This window comes from Marmota marmota, unplaced genomic scaffold, assembly GCF_001458135.2.
Source record: "Marmota marmota marmota unplaced genomic scaffold, marMar, whole genome shotgun sequence".
Lineage (NCBI taxonomy): Eukaryota > Metazoa > Chordata > Mammalia > Rodentia > Sciuridae > Marmota > Marmota marmota.
This window is the reverse complement of record NW_026000222.1, coordinates 4155128-4179762: the sequence shown is the minus strand read 5'-3', so window position 1 is coordinate 4179762 and position 24635 is coordinate 4155128. Positions and strand designations below refer to the sequence as shown.

Sequence of the window (24635 nt, the reverse complement as noted above, 5' to 3'; positions counted from 1 at the left end):
ATCTGTTAAACATCCTCTAACTAACTTCCAAAGTGGTATAACGCCACCCTCCAAGGTACCTTGCTCATGAGCGAAATCCAGATCTTTCCCTAACTTATCCCAGCTAGGAATCGTAAGACTCCCTGAAAAGGCAAAACAAGGAGCTGCTATATCAGCTTCTCTCAAAAACATCTGCAAAGTGCTCTGCTTTACCTTAAGTCCTTTTGAACGTAGCAGCCCGTCTAGGGCCAACAAAATTGGGCTTGAAGAGGTAGCGCCCATAATGTTTTTAGAGCTATAAAGAAAGTGAAAGTACAAAAGCCCCGCTCTCTCCTTATTTACAGGGGAGCATCCTTTTTTCCGCTCTCTCTTTATTTACAGAGAGAGCGCCCCGCTATTTGCTTGCGGATTCCCACTTTACCTGGGAACTTACCTGGTGCACCACCCTGACTGCTGAAAGTTCTGGATCCTGGGTTCGAGGAATATAATTCCACGTCCGGGCCACCAATTGCCGCGACCCCTCGCCGGCAAGGGAAAACACGACACAGGATTCTTCTTTCAGCAGTTTATTCAGGCCTTGATTCATGTATCATCTTCTAGTGACCCGCCGCCGAGCGCCCAAGCACAGCCTAATAAAGCCTCCAGCATACCAATCCTAAGCTGCCACGTGGACCTTTCTCATAGGGTGGTAAGGGATTGCGTGCCAATTCTCCATATTAGGAGTTGTTTATCACAGGCCACAGTGGAAGCCGGCGCCATCTTCTAATGGCGGCCACGGTCCAATTAGAACGGCTCACCACACCCAGGGAGCTCTTCCTGGCAGGGTGAGAGCCATGACATTGAGGACATCCAGCCAGCACCCGAGCCATGGAGAACGACGTCCAGTCCCTGGAACTGGGAACACGGGTCCCCACCCTCCCCAGTAGAGTGTTGAGAGCACGTGGGAGGAGGAGTGACCACACCTGTGACGTGTTGGGACGGAGGGAACATGGGATGTTCTGCAGAGAGCCACATTTCTATAGCAAGCCTGATCCCACAGCAGTGACCCTCAGTCACAGGCCACCAGGACCCAGCTCAGAGTGACTTATGCCAAAGGATGCAACGCGTGGTCCACATGACCGAAAAGTCCTCAGGGACCAGGGGATCAGTGTGATGGGGTTTGGGTGCTCAGGCCAGGTTCCACCTTCCCTGGCTCCTCTCTCCACCCTCAGCTGTCTGTCCCTCACATGTCAGTGGAGGGGAGGCCACTGCAGGACCCATCCTCCGTCTGTCTGCAGAAAGAGACATCTCCCTCCCCACAGAGTCCAGCAAAGGCCCAGGGGTGGGGCCCATCGAGACAGCTTGGACAGAACCCTGAATGGCAGGACAGACTGCGCCAATGGGCAGGTCCTAGAGCATGGTCCACGGCAGACCCCAGCATTTGCAGTGAGGGCCTGAGCCGTGGCCACCCAGAGAGGGCAGGAGGTCTTCCCAGAAGACGGGAATGGATGCTGAGTCATCAGGAAGCACTGGTGGCCTCTGCAGCTGAGCACCTGCTACAAACACAGCTGCGGTGCTTCTGTGGGGCGGGTGCACCAAGAGCCTTATGCTTGCCGTAGGCTGAGGGACGTGGGCCGATCCCCTTACAGGGCGAACCTGGGTGTCCTCTGTGTGCAGTGTGTGAGAGACACGGGTCTCTCCTGGCCCAACTCCTCAGAGTCATAGCTCCTCAGTCCACTCTGGCTGGACCTCAAATTGGCCAGGGCAGACCTGCTCATGGTGACTGCCCTCCAGCCATTACCAACCCCTTCTCCCTGGCCCACCTATTACTGCAGAGGCCAAAAGGCCAGGTTTGGACCNCAGGTGCCGGTTCTGAGCTCCCAGGAAGGCAGGCATAACATCACAGACAGGTGGAGCTGTTGTCCTTGGAACTCTGGAAAGAAAAGGCTCATTCATGAGGTGCAGCTTTTGATCCTGCACACTGAGAAGTGCTGTCCCCGGGGGCTGTGTGTGCAGAGGGTGAGCAGGGGTGCGGGAGGGGCCAGGCTGAGAGACGGTTTCTAATAACCCTCACTTGGCTCCCCAGACTTCCCAGGCAGACGGCTGTCCTTGTGAGTTGTGTTGCGGCTGTAAGGACTCTTCGGGGAGCAGACCCTGAAGAGGGGGGAACTTCTCTCTGGGAACTCTCAAGGAGAGCTCTGAACTTAGCTGACTGAGGCTCAGAAAAGACGCTGGGCCATCCGTGTGCCTGCCGTGCTGAGATCATGAGCGTCACTGTGGGTCCCCGTCTCCGGGCCACTGTGCAGAGCCCTCTCCTGGGTGTCCTTTGCTCTGTCCATCACTCTCCTGTTCCCTTCCTGCCCTCTGCCCTCCTCCCTCTGCCCTGCTTCTCCTGGGTGTCCCCCCTTCCCCGTTCATCCCTCTGTGTCTCTGGCTCTCTCTCTGTCCCTTCCCCTCTTTTCCTTCTCTTCCTCTTCTACCAAGCAGGGGTCGGGCATCTTCGGGTGATATCCTCGCATCTAGCCGTTCCCTCCCCTCCTCCTCCCTCCCTTTCTCTTTTGCTCCATCTCCCTCCCACCACAGCCATCATATCGCTCTCTAGGCTCCAAGATTCTCTGGGGCTCAGCCCCGTCGCCCCCAGGCTCTCCCGACTCAAACACGCCATGGGAGATGCTCCACTGACCAGTGTCCTTGGAGCCCAGCTGGGGCCCTGCTTGTCCCTGTTGGTCCCTTGGTCTCCTCCCTGGGGGACTCTGTCTGCTGACAAAATGGGAAACCTTCTCCCACCTCCCAAAGACGGGAACTTCTAGCAAACCCCCGTTCATGGCCCGGGGCCCATCTTGTGTGACAAAGCACAGAACCCAGGCCACCACCCCCCTGCTGCCCACTGCCCACACACACACTCTGACTCACCAGGGAGCATGATAGCCCAGAAGGTGCCTTGATCTGCAAGGAGCCGTGACCCCAGCCGGGGAGCGTCCTGGCAGCGGAGCACACATTCTTGAAGAAAGGCCTGGGCCACTGAGACCTGTCCAAAAGCCCGTCACCTGTGCCCTCCGCCCAGTGAAGCAGGCCCAACAGATTGGGCACAGGTGGATGCCCCCGATAACGATGATGACTGGCACCCCCTTACCCTTCCTAAGATGGATCCTAGAGGAAACTTTTGAAAAGGCAGTTGATAATAAAATACCTGTGGCATCCACCTGAGGAAATCCCCTTTCCCCCCGGGGCTGGGCCGTAAGACTCGCTCTTATGAACTCTGCCCTCCGTGGGCCTCCTCCGCCCTCTCACTTCCCTGGGTGGGCCAACAGCCGCCCATGTCAAGAAATAGCCTTTGTTTTCCATCCTGAGCACCCACTATCCTGCTACTCACAGCTACTCATCTCTTTACCCACTCCCTTGCTGAATATTTACATTGTTTCCAATTGTTTGCAACAGTTTTAAAGACAGTAGACATGCCTGTAGCTACACTGTTTAATGCTTCACTGATTTCCAGAAGATAAGCCCCTGAAAATCTTTGTCTACTGGGCTAAAGCACTGATACTGTTATTGCCTTTTGAGTGTCCAGAGTCCTTTGGATTTGACACCTAGGCAATCATATCTACATTTTCCCTTATGATTTCTGCATAGATGTCATGGTTAGAAAGTCCTCCTCTGCTCCAAGGCCACCTAAATATCGATGGGTCTAAAATAGAGCTGGCAGCCACGCCCTGAGCTGCCGTGCACAATGATGGGTGGTGGTCAGACATGCTCCACCTCTCAGGCTGGGACGGTCCTCCAGGGACGCAAGGCAGGAGGGGGCACCCCCAAGGACACTTCAGTATCTCAGATGAGGAGTGGACCTGTGCGAGTTAGAGAGGGCAGGCGTGGCGGGAGCTATGCCAAGACAGAAGGGACGGTGTCTGCTCCACATCAGACCAGGGTGCAGTGGCTAAATGGGGCGGGAGGGAACTTGAGAAGCCCCGAGTTGCTGGCCCTTCCCCCACCTGTTGGTTTGGTCACACTGGGGACTCCGGCAGCTAAAACCTTCTGAACAGCCTCAGAGGACTCGTTTCATTCTCCCAGTAATCAGGGATTCTGTGGGAGCAACCAAGTAGCAATTCCTATTCCAAAACGTCTTCAGAACTCATCGTGTGCAGGGCTTGGTAAACAATCCCGCGCGGGGAAGACCTCTGCCTGCACGCTGAATGTGAGAAGTGTGTCGAGGAGAAATATTGTTCCTACCAAGTAAAACCACATACTGCTCGGCACTGCTTTAGAGAGGGCCATTCATCTAGGAAGCCCTGCCTGGGCGTGTCAAACGCTGCATATGTGGGAAATAAGCTTTAGCTGAGTATAACAGGAAAATCCAAAATGACAGAGGCGCAGATAGAGTCTGCTTTTTACTCACATAAAATAAATCCAGTGTGGAGTGGCACCCAGGCCTGGCACGGCAGCCCCACAGTGCCAACGGAAGCCCAGGGTCCTTCCTGCTCCATTTCTAGGCTGGTGCCCCCTGCTTCATGGTCAGCTGTGGTTGCTGATGCTCCCACCTCCATATCTGCATTCCAGAAAGCAGATGGGAGAAAGAGGAGGAAGGGGGCCCTTCCAGTCTTTTAAGGAGACTTTCTCAAAGCTGTCCACATTTTCATTTCCATTTTTGTTGGCCACAATTGGTCGCAGGACCACACCTAGCTACAGGAGTTATGGGAAAATATGGTCACTTGACTACAATATGCGGCTTTTAAAATAGGTTGTTACTAAAGCAGAATGGGTATTGGGAGGCGACTAGTACTTGCTGCCATGTGGAGTGAAACTTTCAGTTAAATTAAAAACTGGAGGGTCAATTTATTTAATGAATAAATAATGTGTGACTAAGCTTTCTGTTACTATAACAAAACACCTAAGATAATCAACCTTAAAAAAGGGAAAGGTTCCATTTGGCTTACTGATTCAGACGTTCTTGTCCACAGTCGGTTGGCCCTATTGCTTTGGGCCCATGGGAGGCTGCACATCAGGGGGCGTGCATGGCAGAGCAAACTGTCACCTCTTGGCAGCCCAGAAGCAGAGAGAGAGAAATAGGAGGCGCCAGCATCCCCATAGCCCTTCAAGGGATGCCCCTGGTGACAACCTGCTGTCCACCAGGTCCCAGCTCCTAACACTCCCTGCCTTCCTGTAACTGCTTGGGCTGGGACCACGCCTTCCACACATGACCTTGGAGGATACTTATCCAAGCCATAGAATTTAATATATTGCATTTTAGCACAACTAAAATAATAGATCATTTTGTTAGGGAAAAAAGCATTGAGTGACACTTACCGAGACCCCACTGGGGGCCTGACCCTTGGTTGGGTGCCACAAAGTCACTGGTGGAAGAAGTGGTCTATGTCCAAGACCTCAGGGGGCTTGCAGCCACAAGACCAAGCACCGTTGCTGCAAGTGAAAACACTCCAAGGAACAGGGGAGGGAGGGAGGGATGAAGAGCAGAAAAAAGAAAAAGTTAACAAATAACCAAATTCCTTATATCCTAACAGCGTCAGCAGGTTGGATTTACTATTTGCCAAACTATCTTTATTTGCTGCCGCAGTCTGGCTGGGCACAATTCAGGAGCCACTTGTCAAAAGAAACAAACTTTATTTTTAGAACCACACACGCCAAACAAAACAGCTCCTCAGGAAAAACCCTCAGAGCCCAACTGCCACCACCAGCTTCCTACAAGCCTCTCAACCTCCCCCACTCCTCCTGCTCTTGAGGCTGATTGGCTGGGTTGTGTGGGCGGAGCCAAAAACGTCCCCCAATGAGCAGCTCCATGGTCTGAAAGGGCGGGGAAACAGCCCAATGAGCATCACCGCAGAGGAGCCAATCAGTTGGCAGCTAGAAGTTGCTGGGGCCGCTGTGAGCCAATCATCAGCTGGCAGCTGGAAGTTTGCTGGGGCCCCTTCGGCTGTGGCTCTCAGCAATTTGCAAACTGTGTGTATACCTCACCTTGCAAGAATGTCTGCATGGGTACCAGAGAAATTGTGATTATTAATAAAATATTCTTTAGAGCCAAGTAATTTCAAAAGCAAAAATTTTTAAATCATTTCAAAAGTTTTGTAGAAAAAAAAATACACACTTGTGTTATGGTTTAGGTATGAGGTATCCCCCAAAAGCACATGAGTGAGACAATGCAAGAATTTTTTTATATATACTGGGGGTTGAACCCAGGGGTGCGTAATCACTGAGCCACATCCCCAGTCCTTTTAATTTCTTATTTTGAGACAGGGTCTCACTAAGTTGCCTAGGACCTTGCTAAATTGCTGAGGCTGGCCCCAAACTTGCAATCCTCCTGCTTCAGCCTCCTGAGTCACTGTGTTGTAGGTATATACCACCACACTTGGCAATGCAAGAATTTTCAGAAGGGAAATTATTTGATTATGATGATTTTAGTTGTGCTAAAATGCAATATATTAAATCCACTCATCGGTATGACCTGATGAGTGGATGATCCACTCATGTGGGTTAACTGCAGGCAGCTGGTTGTGGCTGGAGGAGGCAGGTCCCTGGGGTGTGCCTTGGGGTTTAAATTTTGTCCCTGGTGAGCAGAGCTCTCTCTTTCTCTCTTCTCGATTGCTGTGTCTTGTGCCACTTCCCTGTGCCAGGCCCTTCTTCCGTGATGTTCTGCCCCACCTTGAATCCACACCCATGGAGTCGGCGGACCCTGGACTGGACCTCTGAAACCATGAGCCAAAATAAACTTTTCTTCCTTTAAATTGTTCTCGTCAGGACTGTGGGCAGCAGCACAAAGCTGACGGAGATGATTTGGAGTATGGGCTCTGCTAACACGTTGGATGTGATTTGGGCTGAGGCCATTACAGAGCGAGAACATTCTTAGCCCAAGCCCAGTGCCAGGCCCAGCAAGTGGCTAAGGCTAATATAGATATTATAGATATGATATAATCTGCATAGGACAGATTAATGGCAGCGGGGTTAGAGTGTCTGTGTGCAAACATTTTGTACATAAACAAACACAGGGTATGATTGATTTTTTAATCCTTGAATACTCACTAATGCCTAGCAACCATGAATGCTTCACATAGGGCCTTCCCTCCATCTGGTGGGGAACCACCCAGGAGGGAGGCCTCAGCAGACAGACAGGCCCCTCGCTGCACTTCCCAGGTCCATGAAAGTCACATTAAAGAGTCATTTCCATCAGCCGGCTCTTCTTCCAAAGCCTGGATCCAAATTGAGCCTATTCTTGAACACAGAATATCTCAATCAGATCCAAATTAGCTACTCATCCCTTAGAAAGCTCCACCCTGCTTCGTCTTGAGCTCCTCGGGGCTGTCCTTTCAAGCCCTCCAACACCCCCCCCCCTCCTCTGGACTTGGAGCTTTTAGCAGCACGGTAGATCCATGCACGCATTCACACTGGCAAAGAATGCGACATTGAATAACAAAAATTCAGCCCAAAAGGTCTGTCAAAATGCCCGATTTCGACTCCCGCTGGTCTTCCTGTACTCATCAAGTCCCCCTTCTTTAACGCCTTGTTTAATCTAATATTGGAGTCCTTTCAAAGAAAATCACCAAAAAAAAAAAAAAATGATGGGAAATTGAGTGGAAATGGTCACTGGCTGGCTGCAGGACATTTTATTCTGTACCTTCAAAGGCCTTTGGAAATAGAAGGCAAAAACCAGTTCCCTTGGAAATGAGAAACTTGTCATCATTGACATTTTGGGGAACATTAGGGTACAGATGTGCAGGGTCTTTCCTTTTACTGGGAGGGAGGAGGTCCCAACCCCCAAACCAGGCCTCAAAACCAGATTTAAGAGTCTAATTTGGGGTGACTCCCACCTTTAATTTTCATCAGAAGCTAAAGGCCAAATGATAGCATTTCTATCTGGGGAAATTAAGAGAAGCGCCTCCGCCCACCACAATGTATTATTAACACTTCGTCTTAATTAAATGTGGCGACTGACCTCAATAAGAGGATTTGGGGTGAGGTCATTTTGTTGTTGTTTTTTAATGAGTTTAGATATTTCTTACTGGAGTCAACAAAGGCAGAGCTGGAAATGTATACGGATTGTTTACAGTGGCGCCCTTGTAATTTTTAATTAAAGTGATGTTCTTCCGCTGGAAGTTTATGGTGGCAATACATTTTATTGCCTGCTCCTCCGTGTGGAATTTTTAATTATTTATGTAAATGCGGTGGTGCCGCCGGCCCTCACACTCAGTGGTCAGATTTTCTGTTAGAAAAGTGCTGATGGGAACCGGAGCCTAATAAATTAAGCCACTGAATTTTCAAAGGCTTCACATCTTCACGGGCTAAAATTAGAATCCTGCCTTTTATAATGGTCTGGAGACAAAGGTCTCCAATAATAACTCCATGGAAAGTGCTCAATTTGGTTAATACGAAACAGCCGACCATTTGAATAAACAGTTGAAGGGTTATTTTGGAAATCAACCAGCCTTTTAACATCTGTCTACATACATTGTTACGAATTTGCCGAGGGGCAGATTTTCATGGCTGAAAACTTGCTTGTGGATTGGCTTTATTTGAATATAATTATGATGGTCCTTCTCATCAGCCTGAGAAATTAATTCTCAGAACCAATATAGAAAATAATGACATATGTTAACATTGTTTCCTATCCACTATTTTCTAAGCTGTTCAGTCCACTTGGCTTTTTTTTTATTATTTTCTAAAGTTGTAGATGGACACAATGTCTTTATTTTATTTATTTATTTTTACGTGGTGCTGAGGCTCGAACCCATGCCTCCCACGTGCAGGGCAAGCGCTCGATCACTGAGCCACACTCCCAGCCCCCACTTGGCTTTCTTAAAGAAATTATAATAAAGGCATTTGAAACAGAGGAGGATTGCTACCCGTGTGGCATGAGAAGCCACCCCCTTCAGGACTGAGCAGAGGTCAGCAGGAGAGGGCAGGGGCCTTCTTGTTACCTGAGTTCATCTGTCAATCACCAACACCAGTGAGCTCCCCTGCTGGGGGGTCCCACGAGGAGCCGGTCACAGCACTGGCCCCACTTCAGGCAATGACCCTGTAGGCCCTGGGTCATGGAGCTGGCTCAAGACATCTCACCCACTCCAAGCTTGCTTTCCAAATGACTCTCAAAGCTTGTGACTTCAGGTGATGAGAATGAACAATAGTCCTACCTGTATCTAACTTAGGGTTCTCACACCGTGTTCCAATGGTGTGGCAGGGATCTCACGGTAAGCTCAGACCTTGTGCAGCTGGCTTTGGACAGTCTCAGATCCCGGGGTGAAGGCTGCATATGTGACACGGGGCCTCTGGGTTTGGGCTCTGATAAGGGACTCCATCTCTTCGTTCATTCATTCAAAAGTATTTAACAGTGGATGCTTTGCCAGGCCCCGGGATGTGGCAGCAGAGAGAGCAGCTAAGAACATCTGTCATCATGGTGATCATGTTCCAGGGGGAGCAGAAGCAGACAGGAGGACTGATAACTAAAGGAGATGGCAGAAAGCAAGGAGGGTAGAGAGGAGGTGGGGTGTGTGACCCTAGGTAGAGGGCCAGGGCAGGCCTCCCTGGTGATGTGACACTTCAGTAGAGAACTGGAGGGAAGGGGGGGGGGCAGGTCCTGGGGCACCGTGCTGGAGCTGGGGGGGAGGCCAGGCCCCTGGCTGAGTGTTGTGGGGACAGGGAGGCGAGGCCCAGGCTGGATCAGGGCTTCACTCTGAATGAGATGGTGGTACAAAAGGGCAGGAGGGGTGGAGGATGGGGCAGTGAGGCCTGGGGGGTCTGCAGTGAGGTCCAGGGGGGCTGCAGTGAGACCCGAGGCGGGGGAGGTGCTGCACTGAGGCTGGCCAGAGGGGGCGGGCTTGAGCTTGGTGACAGCCGTACAGGCAGCAAGCCGCAGGCAGTGCCTGACCACTCATGTGTGCGTGCGTGTGGTGGGGGGGGCGCGCGCGTGCATGACAGAGAGAGGCTAACCCCAAGGGTGGCTTCATCTTGAACATCTGGAAGGACGGAGCCGGGGTGTCTGAGACAGGTGGCTGGCTGGGCAGGGGCGAGCGTGTGGGAGGAGGGTCTCCAGAACTGGCTCTGCTCACACTGACCTTGAGATGGAGGGTGGGCTCAGATACCAAGAGGGTCCAGGCTGGAGATAAAATCTGGGTGTCACAGCATTCAGGTGGACGCCCTGAGATTTTGAGATGGCCAGAGAGGGCAGTGAGGGTAGAAAGGACAAGAGCCCCTGGCTGAGTCCTGCCTGCTCACATCCAGAGGAGTGGCCCTGGTCTGCACAAGGACTGCTTCCCAAGGACCTCTGGGCTGCAGTGACACACAACATGTGCTATTCTCTGGACAGGCAGCTGCCAAGGCAGCAGAGCCACCGTCTGTGCAGTCCCTGGACAGTGGACACCTCACTGGAGTGGGTAGACCTGGGGGTCCTGGTCCCATTCCTCTCTCCGCCAACAGCATGGGGGGCCATTCCTTCTGGGTCAAAGGCGGCCACCGCCCTTGAGCCACACTGATGGGCCAAGGCCACCATACAGCAGCTGGTACCCACTGCCCACACACTGTGCTGCGCACCACGCCATCTCCTCAAAGTCCACAGCAACCTGTGAGGACGCCTTACGGGTGAGGGCAGCAAAGCTTGGAGAGTCAGAAGATGGCCCAGGGTCAGAGCGATCCACATGCAGGAAGCCAGATTCAGAGACAGACCTCCTCCCCTCTGCTCCTCGGCCTCCAGGCCACACCACAGCCAGAGTGGCCGGCTCTCAGTGTCGGATGGCACAGCGCCTGGCACCTTTATGTTATCCGGTTCCTGTTCTTCCTAATAAGTTTCACATTGCGTTTTTTTAATTTTAGTTGGTGGTCCTTAAGTCTATGACAGCTTTCACCACCGACGAGCACAGCAAACATCTGCTGCCCACATGCCAGTGAGAGGAAGGAGCCCAAGAAGGACGTTGAGACTGACTTCTGGGAAGCAGGCTCTGGGCTTGCTCCTCCTGGCACAGAGGCTCTCCCGCCTCCTGGCGGGGGGGGGGGACATTCCTGCTGACTCCACCACCCTGTGGTTGGCGGGCGCACCGTGGCCTTCACTGACCTTCAGGCCCACCTCCTGTGCCTTCTGATTCTGGGGTCACCTTGAAGAGAGCAGTGCTTGACCTTCTCTGCCTTCATTTTACCCGCTTTTTAGAGAATAGAGAGTTGGACTTGAAGCACATGATTTCCCTGTGGAAGCAGCAGAGTTTGACTTGTCACTTCTTCAGAGATTCAGTTTGACTCTGGGGGCCCCACCCAGAGGGCTGTGCTGGGAAGGTCAGGCCCCTGGCCTGGAACAGGCCTGCACAGAGAAGAACCACAGCCCAGGGCTACACCTGCCAGTCTAGTGCCATCTTCCAGGTGTGTAGCCTTGAGTACGATTCAATCCTCTTGTTCTCAGTTTCCTCATCTGTTAAATGGGGAAAAGTACTATCTAGGTCGTAGAGGTACCAGGGAGGAGAAACAAGAAGACAATTCAGGGAAGTGCTTCAGGCAACCTGCCCGGCTCGTTGAATTAGCCCTGTAGGGTTCTTAGCAAGAGACCAACACACAACCATTCTCTAGACGTGAAGGCACAAGAATGAGCACTTCCTAAAATCCATGTCCGGCATGCTTTGTTGGCTTAAAATAGAACCGGCCCATGGAAACACTAGTGTGGGTGTCAGGGGAAGTTAGTGACCCTGCCAAGTGTGGAGACGGCTTTCCACCTTTGTTCCTAGAGAACACGATGGTGGGCCACAAGCCAGGCCCAGGTGTGGCTCCGCTAAAACCTCGTGGTGGCAATCCACCCCCATCCAGGGAAAATTTAAAGGAGCAGAAAGAAGTGTCTAAACATTAGGTTTGTTCACCTGCTGTTTGCCTGCCGGAAAGCAAGCACTCAGAGGTGACAGAGCCCACAAATGAATGACAAGCTCTGTTGCAGGGGATCCTGGGACGGCTGATGGCTGAGGTCTGTCTGCAGCATGGCCCTTTGGTGTGCAGTGGCTTGATTTTGTAATTCTTCTGAAGCAAAAACATAACATAATCATATTTTCTACTAGTGAAACTGTCCCTGGTTTGGGCATCTGGATTGAATTGAACAATATTTTAAGGTGCTCAGCAAACCATGTCCTGCTATGCAAATATCACCAGGAGTTGTAGATATTGTCACCCAAACAGGTTTAGGATCTGGCTGAATGGAGGTAATGTGATCAATCAAAGGAGACTGTTACCTATGAGCAAAAAAGAGCTTCGTGATTTAGGACCTGTGATCATTTCTAGTTAAGTGTCTGTCGGGATCATGGTTGCAAGCAACAGAAATCATCAGTGATATTAGGTGTAAAAGAAGAGCTTGCTGGGCATGTGACTAGTGGTGTAGCCGTTACCTGGCTTGTGCAAGGCCCTGGGTTCTCTCCCCAGCACTAGAAAATAAATTTACTAGATTGATATTGAGCATCACTGAATGGACAAGGGGCCAGAGAATAAGCTGGAGAAATGGATGGCCACCAAATAGAACTCAGGAGGGGAGGCAATAGGGACCAGCACAGAAGGGACACGGTACACGTGCCATGCAAGGTACATGTCCTGCACCTGAGCCCCACGTGACTAACAGAGGGTCTGACTTGCCTTGCCAGAGCTAAGTCACAGTCACACGTCCATTCCTGCTGCACCTGAGAAAGGACTAGAGTTCCTACCTCCTGCCACCAACACTGAACAAAACAGGGGCTTCTCCTAAAGAGGCCAGGAGGCTCTGAGGAATGACAAAGGCAGTGAGCAGCCGGGAATAACCAGTGTCCACTCCAAACCCTTCCACAAATCTGAGTCCTCACAACACCTGTGACAACCCCGTGGCAGACTTGCAGGTCACCACTGTCCCTAGTAGTCAGTCCTGCCTTCTCGATGGATGCATGTGACAAGACGAAAAAACATTTGCATATTCAGTTCCTGCCCCAAAAAGCAAGTCTGTCCCACTGCAGAGATGGGTGGCATGGAGCAGAGGCCAGGTGAACCCCCACAGGGCACCGAGGGCCCAGAGTGCTGCAGAGCAAGAGGTGGCTGCTGGGGTGGGGGGAAGGGGGGCTCTAGACAGCCTTCCAGACAGAGGGAGGAGCTCTGAGACCTCCCTGCAGGATGGGTGGGACGAGGGTGAGGCCAGCCAGACACTCACATCAGGCACGACTATCTTTTTTTAAAAAATTATTTTATTCTGATTTATTATATATGACAGCAGAATGCAATTCAATTTGTATTGCACATATAGAGCACAATTTTTCAAGTCTCTGGTTGTACACAAAGTAGATTCACACCATTCGTGTCTTCACATGTACTTGGGGTAATGATGCCCACCTCATTCCATACCCCCATCCCCACCCTTCCCCTCCCTCCCCTTTGCTCTATCTGAAGTTCCTCCATTCCTCCCGTGCTCCCCACCCCATCCCCATTATGAGTCAGCATCCTCATATCAGAGAAAACTTTCAGCATTTGGTTTTTTGGGATTGGCATAAATATTCTCCAACTCCATCCATTTACGTGCCAATGCCATGATTTTATTCTCTTTTAATGTCGAGTAATATTCCATGGTGTATATATACCACATTTTCCCTATCCATTCATCCACTGAAGAGCATCTGGGTTTGTTCCACAATTTAGCTATTGTGAATTGTGCTGCTATAAACATTGATGTGGCTGTGTCCCTGTAGTATGCTGTTTTTAAGTCCTTTGGGTATAGACCAAGGAGTGGGATAGCTGGGTCAAATGGTGGCTCCATTCCCAGTTTTCCAAGGAATCTCCATTCTGCTTTCTAGATTGGCTGCACCAATTTGCAGTCCCACCAGCAATGTATGAGTGTGCCTTTCCCCCCACATCCTTGCCAACGCTTATTGTTGTTTGTATTCTTGAAAGCTGCCATTCTGACTGGAGTGAGATGAACTCTTAGAGAAATTTTTATTTGCATTTCTCTAATTGCTAGAGATGTGAACACTTTTTCATGTATTTGTTGATTGATTGTATATCCTCTTCTGAGAAGTGTCTGTTCAGTTCCTTGGCCCATTTATTGATTGAGTTTTTGGGGGGATTTTTTGTTTTGTTTTGTTTTGGTGTTAAGGTTTTTAAGTTCTTTATATACCCTAGAGATTAATGCTCTATCTATCCAAAATGTAGGCTCTCTATTCACCTCACTGATGTTTCTTTTGCTGAGAAGAAGCTTTTTAGTTTGAATCCATTCCATTGATTGATTCTTGATTTTATTTCTTGTGCTATAGGAGTCTTATTAAGGAAGTCAGGGCCTAATCTGACATGATGGAGATCTAGGCCTACTTTTTCTTCTGTGAGGTGCAGGGTCTCCAATCTAATTCCTAGGTTCTTGATCCACTTTGAGTTGAGTTTTGTGCAGGGTGTGAGATAGGGGCTTAATTTCATTTTGTGGCATATGGATTTCCAGTTTTCCCAGCACCATTTGTTGAAGAGGCTATCTTTTCTAAGGGAGACTATCTTATAATGCAGTATTTTTTTACTCAAAGTTACTGCCAGAATCTATGATAAGCAAAGGGCAAATGTCTAAGTAAATCAGCGGATGCACGGATGTTGCTGCCCTTTCCTTTCACATCCAGCTCCGACATGGCTCCGCGTGGCACTGCCTGCACAGGCTACTTTCCCACTTTGAGCCTGTTTCTTCTTCTGTAAAATTAAAGGGTGCAGTCAGCAATGCTCTGTGACCATGACCCCCTGGAGGGTGTAGAAGAGCTCCGCCACGGTGCAGGCTGCCGAGAAGGCGCTCTATGCCAGGCCTGAACCTGCAACCCCGGGGCGCCATGGGGTGGTCCTGTCTGTGATGGCACTCAGCTTCTGTTACTGTAACAGTCACCTGGGGGAAATCATCTTATAAGGAGAAATGGGTTGTTGGCTCACAGTTTCAGCGGTTTCAGCCAGGATTGATGGGCCCTGCTGCTTTGGCACTCACCGTGGCAAAGCCCTGGCAGAGCAACCCATTTGGCTGATGGCAACCAAGGAGCAGAAGAGAGAGAGGAGGATCCAAAGACCCAAAGCTCCCTAGAAAGGCACCCGAGGGACCCAAAGACCTCCCAGGAGGCTCCACCTCCTGATGGCAACACAGCTGGGGATCAGGCCTTCAGCACACAGGCCTTTGAGGGACATTATGGATCCAAACTGTTGCAGCTGGGTCAACTGTGAGTCCTTCACCCTTAGTAACTCATAGCTGAGCTTGGAGTGAAAAAAGAAATCTCTGACTTAAAAAAATAAAACTACTATAAAACAATAAAGTTTAAAATGATAAGGGAGTAAATAGGACCCATGAAGGAAAGGGGGACATGGTGAACAGAAACGGCTGTGTGTCTAGAAATCCAATGTCACACCAGCTGGTCAGTGCCATGGCCCCTGCGAGGTGGGCGTGGGCATCCCCATGCATCCAGAAGGAGCAGAGGTACCAAGAGCTGAGGGTTGGACCATTGGTGAGGGAAGGAGGTGGAATTCAAGCCAGATGTGATTGTGCCAAAGAACTTTGTAACCGAGAAACGTTTCTTTTTTCTTATGTCCCAAGAGGTGCTACCATTTAAAAAAACGTTCTTAGCGTCTGCGCCCTTCGAGGGCCAGGTTCTCAAGCTCCCCACGCATCTCTTCATGATGCCATTAAGGCGAGGTCTGCCTCCTGGCCAGGCTGAGGGCCGGTGCCCAGGGTCTGTTCCCTCTCTGCTCCCACTGATTCGCACTCTGTCTCAAACTTCTTTTGCATGTGGTGACGGGCCCAGGGAAACTGTAGGGTGGGAACATGAGAATGTGGCACGTATTCCTGTGCTTTTTGCTTATGATGACACTCATGGAAATTCCCCATGCTCAAGTGCCACCTCATGTCCCTAAGTGCAGAAAAGCTATGTTGTGCCTCAAGGACAGCAGTGTGTGACGTGAGCTTTGTTCAGACGTGGGTCATGGGGCTGTAGGCCTTGTGTGCTGTGTTGAGAATTCAGCGCTCTGTGCTGCATAGGTTTCTCCAGGCTGAAACCGTGTAAAACAAGGTCCTGTTCTAGCCGTAGACAAAAATGTCGTGACCAGAGGCTGGCAGCCATCGGCCCTGTATTTCCCCAGGGGTGATGGTTCAGCTTGGCTAGTTGGGTGTTTTGGGTGACATCACAGGGCTCAGCCATGGTGGATAATGAGGCTCTCTGGTGCTTGCCCCTGTGTTCACTGCCTGACTTCCCTCACTGGGCTGTGATCCCCTGGAGGGCAGAGACCCACTGAGCTCAAACAGGGCCTGGGGCCCATAGTGGGCCCTTGCACATTCTAATTGAATGAATGAATGAATGAATAATGGCCAATGAATGATTTTCACAGAGTGTGGTAACCCAGGCATCTGACTCGCAGACCCCCTTGGGAGTTACTGAGATCTCTTGCCAAGGATAAGAAGGGATTCCTATCAAAGTCTGACCCCGATGAACACTGCGTATGAAAGCTGATTAAGTGTCCCCATTTAGTTATTCCTTTATGCTTTTCCCTGGTTTGAGCTTCTCCCTGGGCTTGAGAGAAGGAGAGCAGATCCTTCTCCCTCTGTCCTCTCTCCGTGCCCCGGGTCAGCACATCAGCTTTGCTGACCCCCTGAGGCTGCCGCGGAGGAAGCACCCGGGATCGCCCTCCTGGGCGGAGAGGGGCTGTCTGTGGAGGCCATTCTGCTTCTCACTGAACCACACAGACTGTTCGAGGAAGGCTTGGCCCTCCCTGTCCCGCTGACCTAGCCTGGAGCCAGGTTTGAGAACAAGCAGTGCCACTAACCTCCTTGATTCAGTCTCAGCCTCTTATTCTGCGTCATCTTTCATTACAACAGGGGAGGGAGGCAGACTTTCCATCCAGGGCCAGGTGATAAGGCACGCAGGCTTTGTGGACCACCCTCAGCTCTGTCATCGTAACTCAAAAGCTGCCACATCGATGAAAAGACGTGACTCTTTCAATAAAACTTCATTTACACAGCAGGCAGAGGGCTGGATTTCATCCATGGGCCGTAAATTGCTGACCGACAAGGAACAGTCCTTCCTCTCTTCTGGGGTCTTACCTGCCTGTCCTCTGCTCTGGGGGCTCTTGGGAGATGATTTGGGTCCCCTCGCTCTTCTCAAGTGAACATCTGGTGCCGTGTGCATCATGCCAGGTCCTCAGGCAATGTTTGCAGATGCAGAACTAATAAGGCGCAGGCTCAATCCACAGGCGTTATGAAGCATGCCAATCAGACGAAAGGTGGCCTCAGCCCTGGTGACAGCCCATCCACCCATCACCTGCCTCCTGTTGTCAGTACTCAGAATTGCAGCAGCCTGTTCAACATCAAATCAAAATAATATCCCTATTTCACTCAGCCAACAGCCCCTGCATTAGCAAACAGCATCCAGGTGTGAGCTTGGCTCTGCCTCCCTGGAGACCTAAACAAACCTGTAGAAAGTCCTGGCTCCACGCCCTGAGGCAGTCCAGGGCTTCTCCAAGAGTCACCAAATCCCGAGGGTTGGAGAAAGAGACCCTGCGTTTCAAGAGTCCCCTCAGACTCTGCGCTTCCCTTCTGCAACTTGGTCTGTTTCTAGTCTCTCCTGCCCATGCCAGCCCCACACACCCTGCTGCCCAGTCCCCACGTGAGTGTGCACACACTGCGCACACGGGCCATGCACCAACCTCTGCCATCAGAATCTGGTGCTGTGGTCTGCATGGCTGGGGACATTGGAGGCACAGGGAGGGCACAGTAATGTCTCTGGGATGGCTTCAGTCTGAGCTCCACAGCCCTCGGCGTAGATGCTTCTCCCAGCCCGTCCTCCCTGGTGTTCACAAGACACCTCACTCCTGACTCCTCGGCATCTGTGGGCATTGTGACTCCCTCCTCTCCCGTGTCCCCCTCCTCTGCTCCTTCTCCTTGGCAACAGCCTAGAGGAGGTTGGATGGGCACATGGGCACTGTGTGTATTTACTTGTGCGATGTGAGAAGATCTGGCGTAACACATACCGCGGGGCTATGGCCCCGTCAAGATAGCACAAGTGCTCCCTCGCAGCCCTCCCTCCTGTCCCTGTCCGTCTGTGGGCAGCCTCTGAGCTGCCCCCGTTGCTATCGGCCAGGTGCGGTTTCCAGAGTTTGATGTAAACTGCGAGCTCTTTTTCATCTGGCTTCTTTCCCTCGGCACAACACTTCTGGGGCTTGGCTGTGCGTTTGTCTCCCCAGAGGCAACTTAAAGGCCTTCTCCAGAGCCCCTCGGTTCTATCCTGCTCCATCCCCAGAGGGCTTGGCTCTCTCCTACCCACAGGAGAAGTGTCAGAAGTCCAAAAGGGCCCACTTTATTTAGAAGACTGTGTAGAACTTTTGGTGGACCACGTGGCTATTTAATAAGCTCCAACTGTATGCCAAGCACAGTTGTTAGGACACAGTGGGAATCAGGCCAACAGGGCCTTCCTCCAGGGAGATCAGAGAAGTAGATGAACAGCTGGCAGGCTGGTGCCACCTGGTGGGGCTGCAAGGAGACCAGAAGATGCTGGGGACCCCTCTGGAAGGACCAACCTCTACCAACCGCAGTGGCCATGTCTGTGGAGTGGAATGAGAGTGGAGTCAGAGAAAGTATCCACAGGTTTCTTTTGTTTACAAGTTTTAGCATATTTCTATAGGTTTGGGTTTTTTTTTTGTTTTTTGCTTTTTTTTTTTTTTTTTTTGGTCTTTTGAAGGCCTTTTTAATGAGCAATTATGCGTTCACTGTATAAAAATTAACAAACATGGAGCAAAATAAAGAAGCAAATTAAAGCTTACCTTTAATCCCAACACCAGATATGACCACTGTTATATTTCATTTTGTTAACTTCACAGGCAAGAAGTAGAGGAATATGCTTTGTTTCATTTTGTGTAATTAAACAGGCCACGGAACTGCTATCAGCTTCCCGGGGAGCTGAGTTGTGTTTATTTTTTTTTTTAAGAGCTACTAATTTTTGATTAACAAGAATGAAAGTAACATTTAAGAGGAATCTAATTACACCCTCTTCCCTTTCTCAACAAAACAACATCATTCCCCAGGACACGTGGAGTCAGGGCTCTAAGGATGTATAGCATGGAGCTGGGATTTCAGGGGACATTTTTCATGTCGCTACTGAGACAGTTGTGCGAGTGCTCCAACAGCGAGGTGTCTCTGCCGCAGGTTCCATTCCCAGCTGACGCCAGGGCTGGGTAATAACTCACTGTGTCGTTACTTAATTCCATGATGGCTGCAGGTACCGAGCCAGAGTAGAAAACCTCAGTCCCTGAAAAGATGAGGGACTCGGTGTCAGGACATCAAGGAACAGAAAATGCAGGGTAATCGGGTACACAAAGCCCCGTGCTGGGTGTTCTGCTCCTGAGTCTGGCATATATGCTGTTTCCTGTATCAGCTGCTCCAGTCTGCAAGTGTCTGCGGAATGCAGCCTGTGGGCCAGTCCTGGGCACAGCTGTTCTGCCTGTGCAGCTGCAAGAACAGGCCTCTGGCCCTATGGGAGATGGAGGGTTCGGGTATTTGAACTAAAACCAGAGGGGCTAGGAACCTTGTGGATTCACCAGCATCTGGTAATTCCGCAAACTCATCAGACTCTCCTCTGCCTCTGTGCTGGGGTGGCTCACAGAGCTCTCCCGAGCCACCCAAGGTGCACTAGCTCAACACGGCCTGCTTCAGCACCGTGGTCAGCTCCCGCCCACTGCCCAGGCCCCCTGCAGGACAGCTGAGTGTTTTGCATATGAACTCCTCTGTGCCTTGCTTGTCAGTCTCTCACTCCAAATGACCTCCAGCTGCCTTGAGTCTGCTCAGATGCTGACAGCAGAGTTTGATATCAGCTCTGCCACAGAGGGGTGGGGGACTCTGGCAAGTCACCTAACCTCCCCTTCCCTCATTCTCTGCAGATGTAAAAGGAGATCTTATCTAGAGTGGTGGAGTGGATTAAATGGGCTAATCTAACAAAGCTCTCAGCAGGAGCTCTGGAGTGTAACACAACTCCCATTCACATTAGCTACTGGGTAATACCTCAAGAATCACCCCAGGCAGAGCTTGCCCTGCAAGTCTTCCCTCGCCACCCACTGCCAGCCCCTTAAGGAGCTGAAGCGGTTGCTGGCAAGTGTGCTGGTCAGCAGGGGCAGTGCCAGGGGCAATGTCAGTCCCCAGATCTCAATGGTAGCCAGGAGGAGGCTCACTCACACCACAGTCCAGCTGCAGGTGGTGAAAGTGGAGAGAGCTCTGCTCCACAGCCTCACTCAGAGATCCAGGATCCTTTGGTGGGGCAGGGCCCGTTGGAGAGTCCTGTGGGGTTTTGTGGCCAGGTCCAAAACTGACATTACCGCTTCCACCCACTTTCCCTTGGCCCAGCCCAGCTGCAAGGGAAGCTGAGAGATGCAGTTCCCCCACCGTGTGTCTGGAAGGAAATTGAAATGGTCTCTGATCACCCAAGTGCTTCTCATCTCACCTCCAGGACAGCAGATGCTTGAGGGCAGTGACCATGTCCTTTGGGGCTCTCACCCAGTGCTGGTTCCCTCTGCCTTCCCTTTGGTTGAGTCTTAAGAATGAATCCTAGAGCTGACCAGGTGACACTGTGCAGAGGGGCTTCCCGGGAGCAGAAGTTGGAAGGAGCAAAGGGACAGAGTGACTGCAAGAAACTTGGCCCCCTCTGTGGGCTGAGAGTCACGCCATGCACTGCGCCTGGTACTGCAGGGAATGCCTCAAGGCCAGGTTAGCGGACAGTGCCCAGGAAGGGGAGGGATGAGCCAGGGACCCAGGGGGCAGAGCCACAACTCTTGGAGAACCCCGTTCGCCTGTGCTGGGAAGCCCCATGTCCTGAGTTCCAATGGCAAGCCTAGGAAGAGCTGTCTTCCTGGGGTCGCCCCTGCTTTGAACAGAGCCACATGCTTGAGACAAGAAAATACACTGTGTCAAAAAGGACTTTGAAAAGCAGGCAAGGAATGCAAATGGCTACAAACTTTCAGAAAGACATGTTGCATTATGTATCAGCTTTTTTTGAAACAGTCTACTCTTCCAAACCAGTAATTCCACTCCTCAGAATTTATCTCAAAGAAATAATCAGAAATGGTGTCAAAAACTTATGTCCTCAGGAAAGAGAGATTTATGTGCAGAGCCGTACACCAAAGCCTTGTTTATGATGGCAGAAATTTAGAAAACATACGTAATGTCCAGCAATAGGAGGCTGCATAAATATATTACCAACAGTAATATATGACAAACAGTCATATACTGGAATAATATGTGGTGATGAAACTGTATTTTATAGGAATTTTTAAGATGGAGGAACTATTCCCATAATAACTGAAGTGGAAAAAGTAGGACATCCAAGCTGGTACACTACAATCCCAAGTATGTAAGAGAGGACCTTGAATAAAATACCCCAGGTTAGGAGTGGCTCTCGGGCTCCTGGAATTAATGATGATCTATAATTTTTTTATTCACTCTTATTAATTATAAACTTTCCAATGCTGAACACATGATACTCTTTTAAATAGAAAAAGAAATTTTAAGGAGGAACAAGGAAATTGTAGGAAACCCATCCTTTCTCTCTGCAGACCAGTTAGAAGCCCCGCAGTCTTTTCTACAATTTGCAGGACCCGGATGCCAGCCCAGATCCCAGCCTGGGTCCCTAGTGGGCACAGACCGGTGACTGCTGCCTGGGTCACCTTCCTTTCAGCTGCCATAACATCCATCCAGCTGCCCAAAACAGATCATCCCAAACTCCATCCACCAGATAACCCTGCATACAGCACACTTTTTTACAAGGAGAAATGAAAAAGCTTGTTCCTTTGTGAGTTCTATAAAGATGTTTCTTGGCATCTACAAAAAATGACATGGACCCTTCACCCAGACTTCACAGCCTACCCGCACCAAGCTTTGGTTACAGTTCACAAAGGCTCCTGGGGATCTGAAAAGCATTTCACCTCCTCACCTGAGGCTGGGCCTTCCCATTCATTTTGGCGGATAAAACTGCTCCAGGCATGTTAAAGAGTGGAAGTGGGTTTCCAGGGCTTCCTCTGAGCTGGGATTTTAAATCCCCGGTGGTTAGGCTGGTAAGACAATGCAGGTATTGAGCAAGGACAATAATAATAATTTACCCTGAAAGGTGGAAAAACACACTGCCTTGTTTTAGTTTTTGTGCCAGAAGATTTTCCAGCCCATGCACCCAGCTGATTATGAGTAACTGTCCTGGGAAGGAAGGCTGGGGTGTGGGGAGAGGTGTGGCTGCAACCAGATATGCCCACCTCAAGGCTTGGGCGTCTTCAGCACCCCGATCTGAGATGCAGCCCCCAGCAGCCCTGCGGCCACAGCTCTATGCCAGCAAGAGTGACAGGCCCCCAGCTGAGAAGCTCCAGGGATCAAGAGCCTCCTCCCTGGCCAATTATATGGGAACTATTCTTAGAATCGAATTTAAGCTCTGTTAGAAAATTGTTGAAAGCCTTCAGTGCTCATTTTTCACCAAATTGAACTCTGTAATGTTACCATAATAGTAGAAAACCTTCCAAAGTTCAATTGGAATTTTTTTTCTATTAACTTAGTAATAAGGGTCCAATTTCAGTTTCAGCAAGGGTGAGATCGCACTGTTTGCTATGCACATCAAAGCTCTCCTCTAACACTCGCGGGTGCCCGTGCTCCCCAGAGTTGGACTTTCTGGAGGGGTCAACATTAATTTGGAAACTTCCAGATCTTTCTGGAATTATCTGAGAATGAATCATTTCCCTTAGAAAAATTTTCTATCAAAATGAAGTTCACACCTTTATGTACTACGTCTTTTTGTATTTTGACTAGGTTTCTAAAATATATGCCCTCCTGATTCTTCCACAGGGACCTGGGGATGGGGTTCAGGGATTTCTGAAGTGTGGTAGTCTCCTATCCCGAAGCTCCTCGCGGGTAGTACTGTGGATAGTCCCAAACCCATATACACTGCTTTTTCCTATATACATGTCTCCAGTAAGGTTAAACTTACAAATCAGGCACAGTAAGACATGAATAATAAATAGTAATAAAATAGAATGATTACAATCATATCATAATAAAACTGCCAGCACACCCACTCTTGTGCCTTGGAGGCATCAGCAATACCATGACAGGGGGTCTGACAACCCTCCGTTACTGAGTGGCTCATCAGCAGATTGAGCATTCAGCATGAATGCCCATGACACAGGACCACTCCTGGCTCCCTGCAGGACAGGGCTGGAGGGCAGCAGGTTCATCACACCACTCAGAAGTGAATTAAAACTTATGAATTGTTTATTTCTGGAATTTTCGATATCTTTTTATCTTTTATTTATTTATTTGTGTTTTATCTCAGTTGACCATAGCAACTGAAACTACAAAAAGCAAAATCGCAGTTAAGGGAGCGTTTATAATAGATATTGTAGATTGATGAATGGATCCAAGCTATGCTTTACCGGGTTTTGAATTTTGCTGCCTTTTGTGCTTTCATATGAAACTTCATACCGTGCTTACTGTGCCTGCCTCTGGAATCCCCCTGGAAAATAAGCTAGATACCAAGTGTCTTAGGAGTTAGGATTCTTTTTTTTTTTTTTTAAAGGGGAGAGAAAATCAATGTTATCAGTTAGAGAGCCTCAGAGAAATAGAATTAACCTTTATTGAGCTACTACTAAGTGCCAGGCATTTTCTGTGCATTTACCATTTCATCCTCCAAACAGCTCTTGAGCAGTTCTTACTGCCCCACACGCAGAGCTTGCTGCTGAGATTGGTTGGCTGCACACGTGATCAAAGATCATTCAGCTGAGAAGTGGCAGCTGTGCCAGTCTCTCTCACCATAGTTCCCAGGACATGGGTCTGTTCCAGCATCTCAGCAAACATATTCTGTTTCTTCCACACTGGAGCTTGTGCCCTCAAGGACTACGGGTGGCCAACGCTGGCTCCCCATGACAATGGGGCTCAGGCCTGTTTTATGCATGGTCTAGGGCAGGGCTTGCCCTGGGTTCTGTCCTGTGGACAGTTGCCCCAGGCCACCTCCTTCTGTGGTCACAGAAGCTGGAAGCCAGCTGGGTCTTCTTGGAAAGGGTGAGTGACAGAGAGATGGCCCGCCGTAACCTCCCTAGGCATAGTGGCCCCAAGCTGGTGGCATCTCAGCTGTATTGGGTGTGGCACAAAGAGAAGGAAAGAGTGGTGTCCCCAGTGAACACCCCCTGCCCCATGCAGAGGGGGCACTGCGCCCTGTGTTCGCGGCTGCCCACAGCCCACACTTACTGAGACTGCGGAATGCTAACCCTGGAGCTTTCTGCCAGAGATCAGGAGTCACTGTCTGCGCTTGCGCTGTTGACGGGTCCGTTCATCCTCAGGAGAGAGAGCAGTCTGTCCAGGAGACGTCTTGATCACGTGCCTCCTTAACAAGTGCTCATCCACAGCCCCAGGACTCCACACCCTGGGCTGGGGGCTGCCTTGCAATTGTCTCGGTGCATCTTCGCCCTCCCCTGTGAGGTCAGCAGTGCCATTCCTGTTTCCTGGGTGAGCAGACAAAGGGACAGTACCACTGAAGTAGCTGTCCTTGCTCCAAGCCCAACAGATGCGAAATGGATACAACTAAGGTCAAGCCTGGGGCCACTGCACAGGTCTCAGAGCAAGACCAGAGCGTCTTCCCCTGGCTTTTGGGTTGGCACTCATGTTCCCCAAACCTGCTAACCTGCTCAGGAACAGGGACAAAATACCATCATGGACACAAGATATGAATATATATATATATATATAT

General features: G+C 50.3%; 1 protein-coding gene and 1 long non-coding RNA gene across 3 annotated transcripts in view; both read left to right on the top strand.

The window, feature by feature from the left end:
* Cdh13 (cadherin 13) overlaps nucleotides 1–24635 on the top strand; it is a 1261125-nt gene that overhangs the window by 1179608 nt on the left and 56882 nt on the right. The gene's annotated exons all lie outside the window — the stretch shown is intronic.
* LOC125613062 lies at nucleotides 20–17679 on the top strand. Its single transcript, XR_007343561.1, has 3 exons — nucleotides 20–178; nucleotides 12471–12477; nucleotides 17669–17679. It is a non-coding gene; the product is annotated as an uncharacterized LOC125613062 (long non-coding RNA).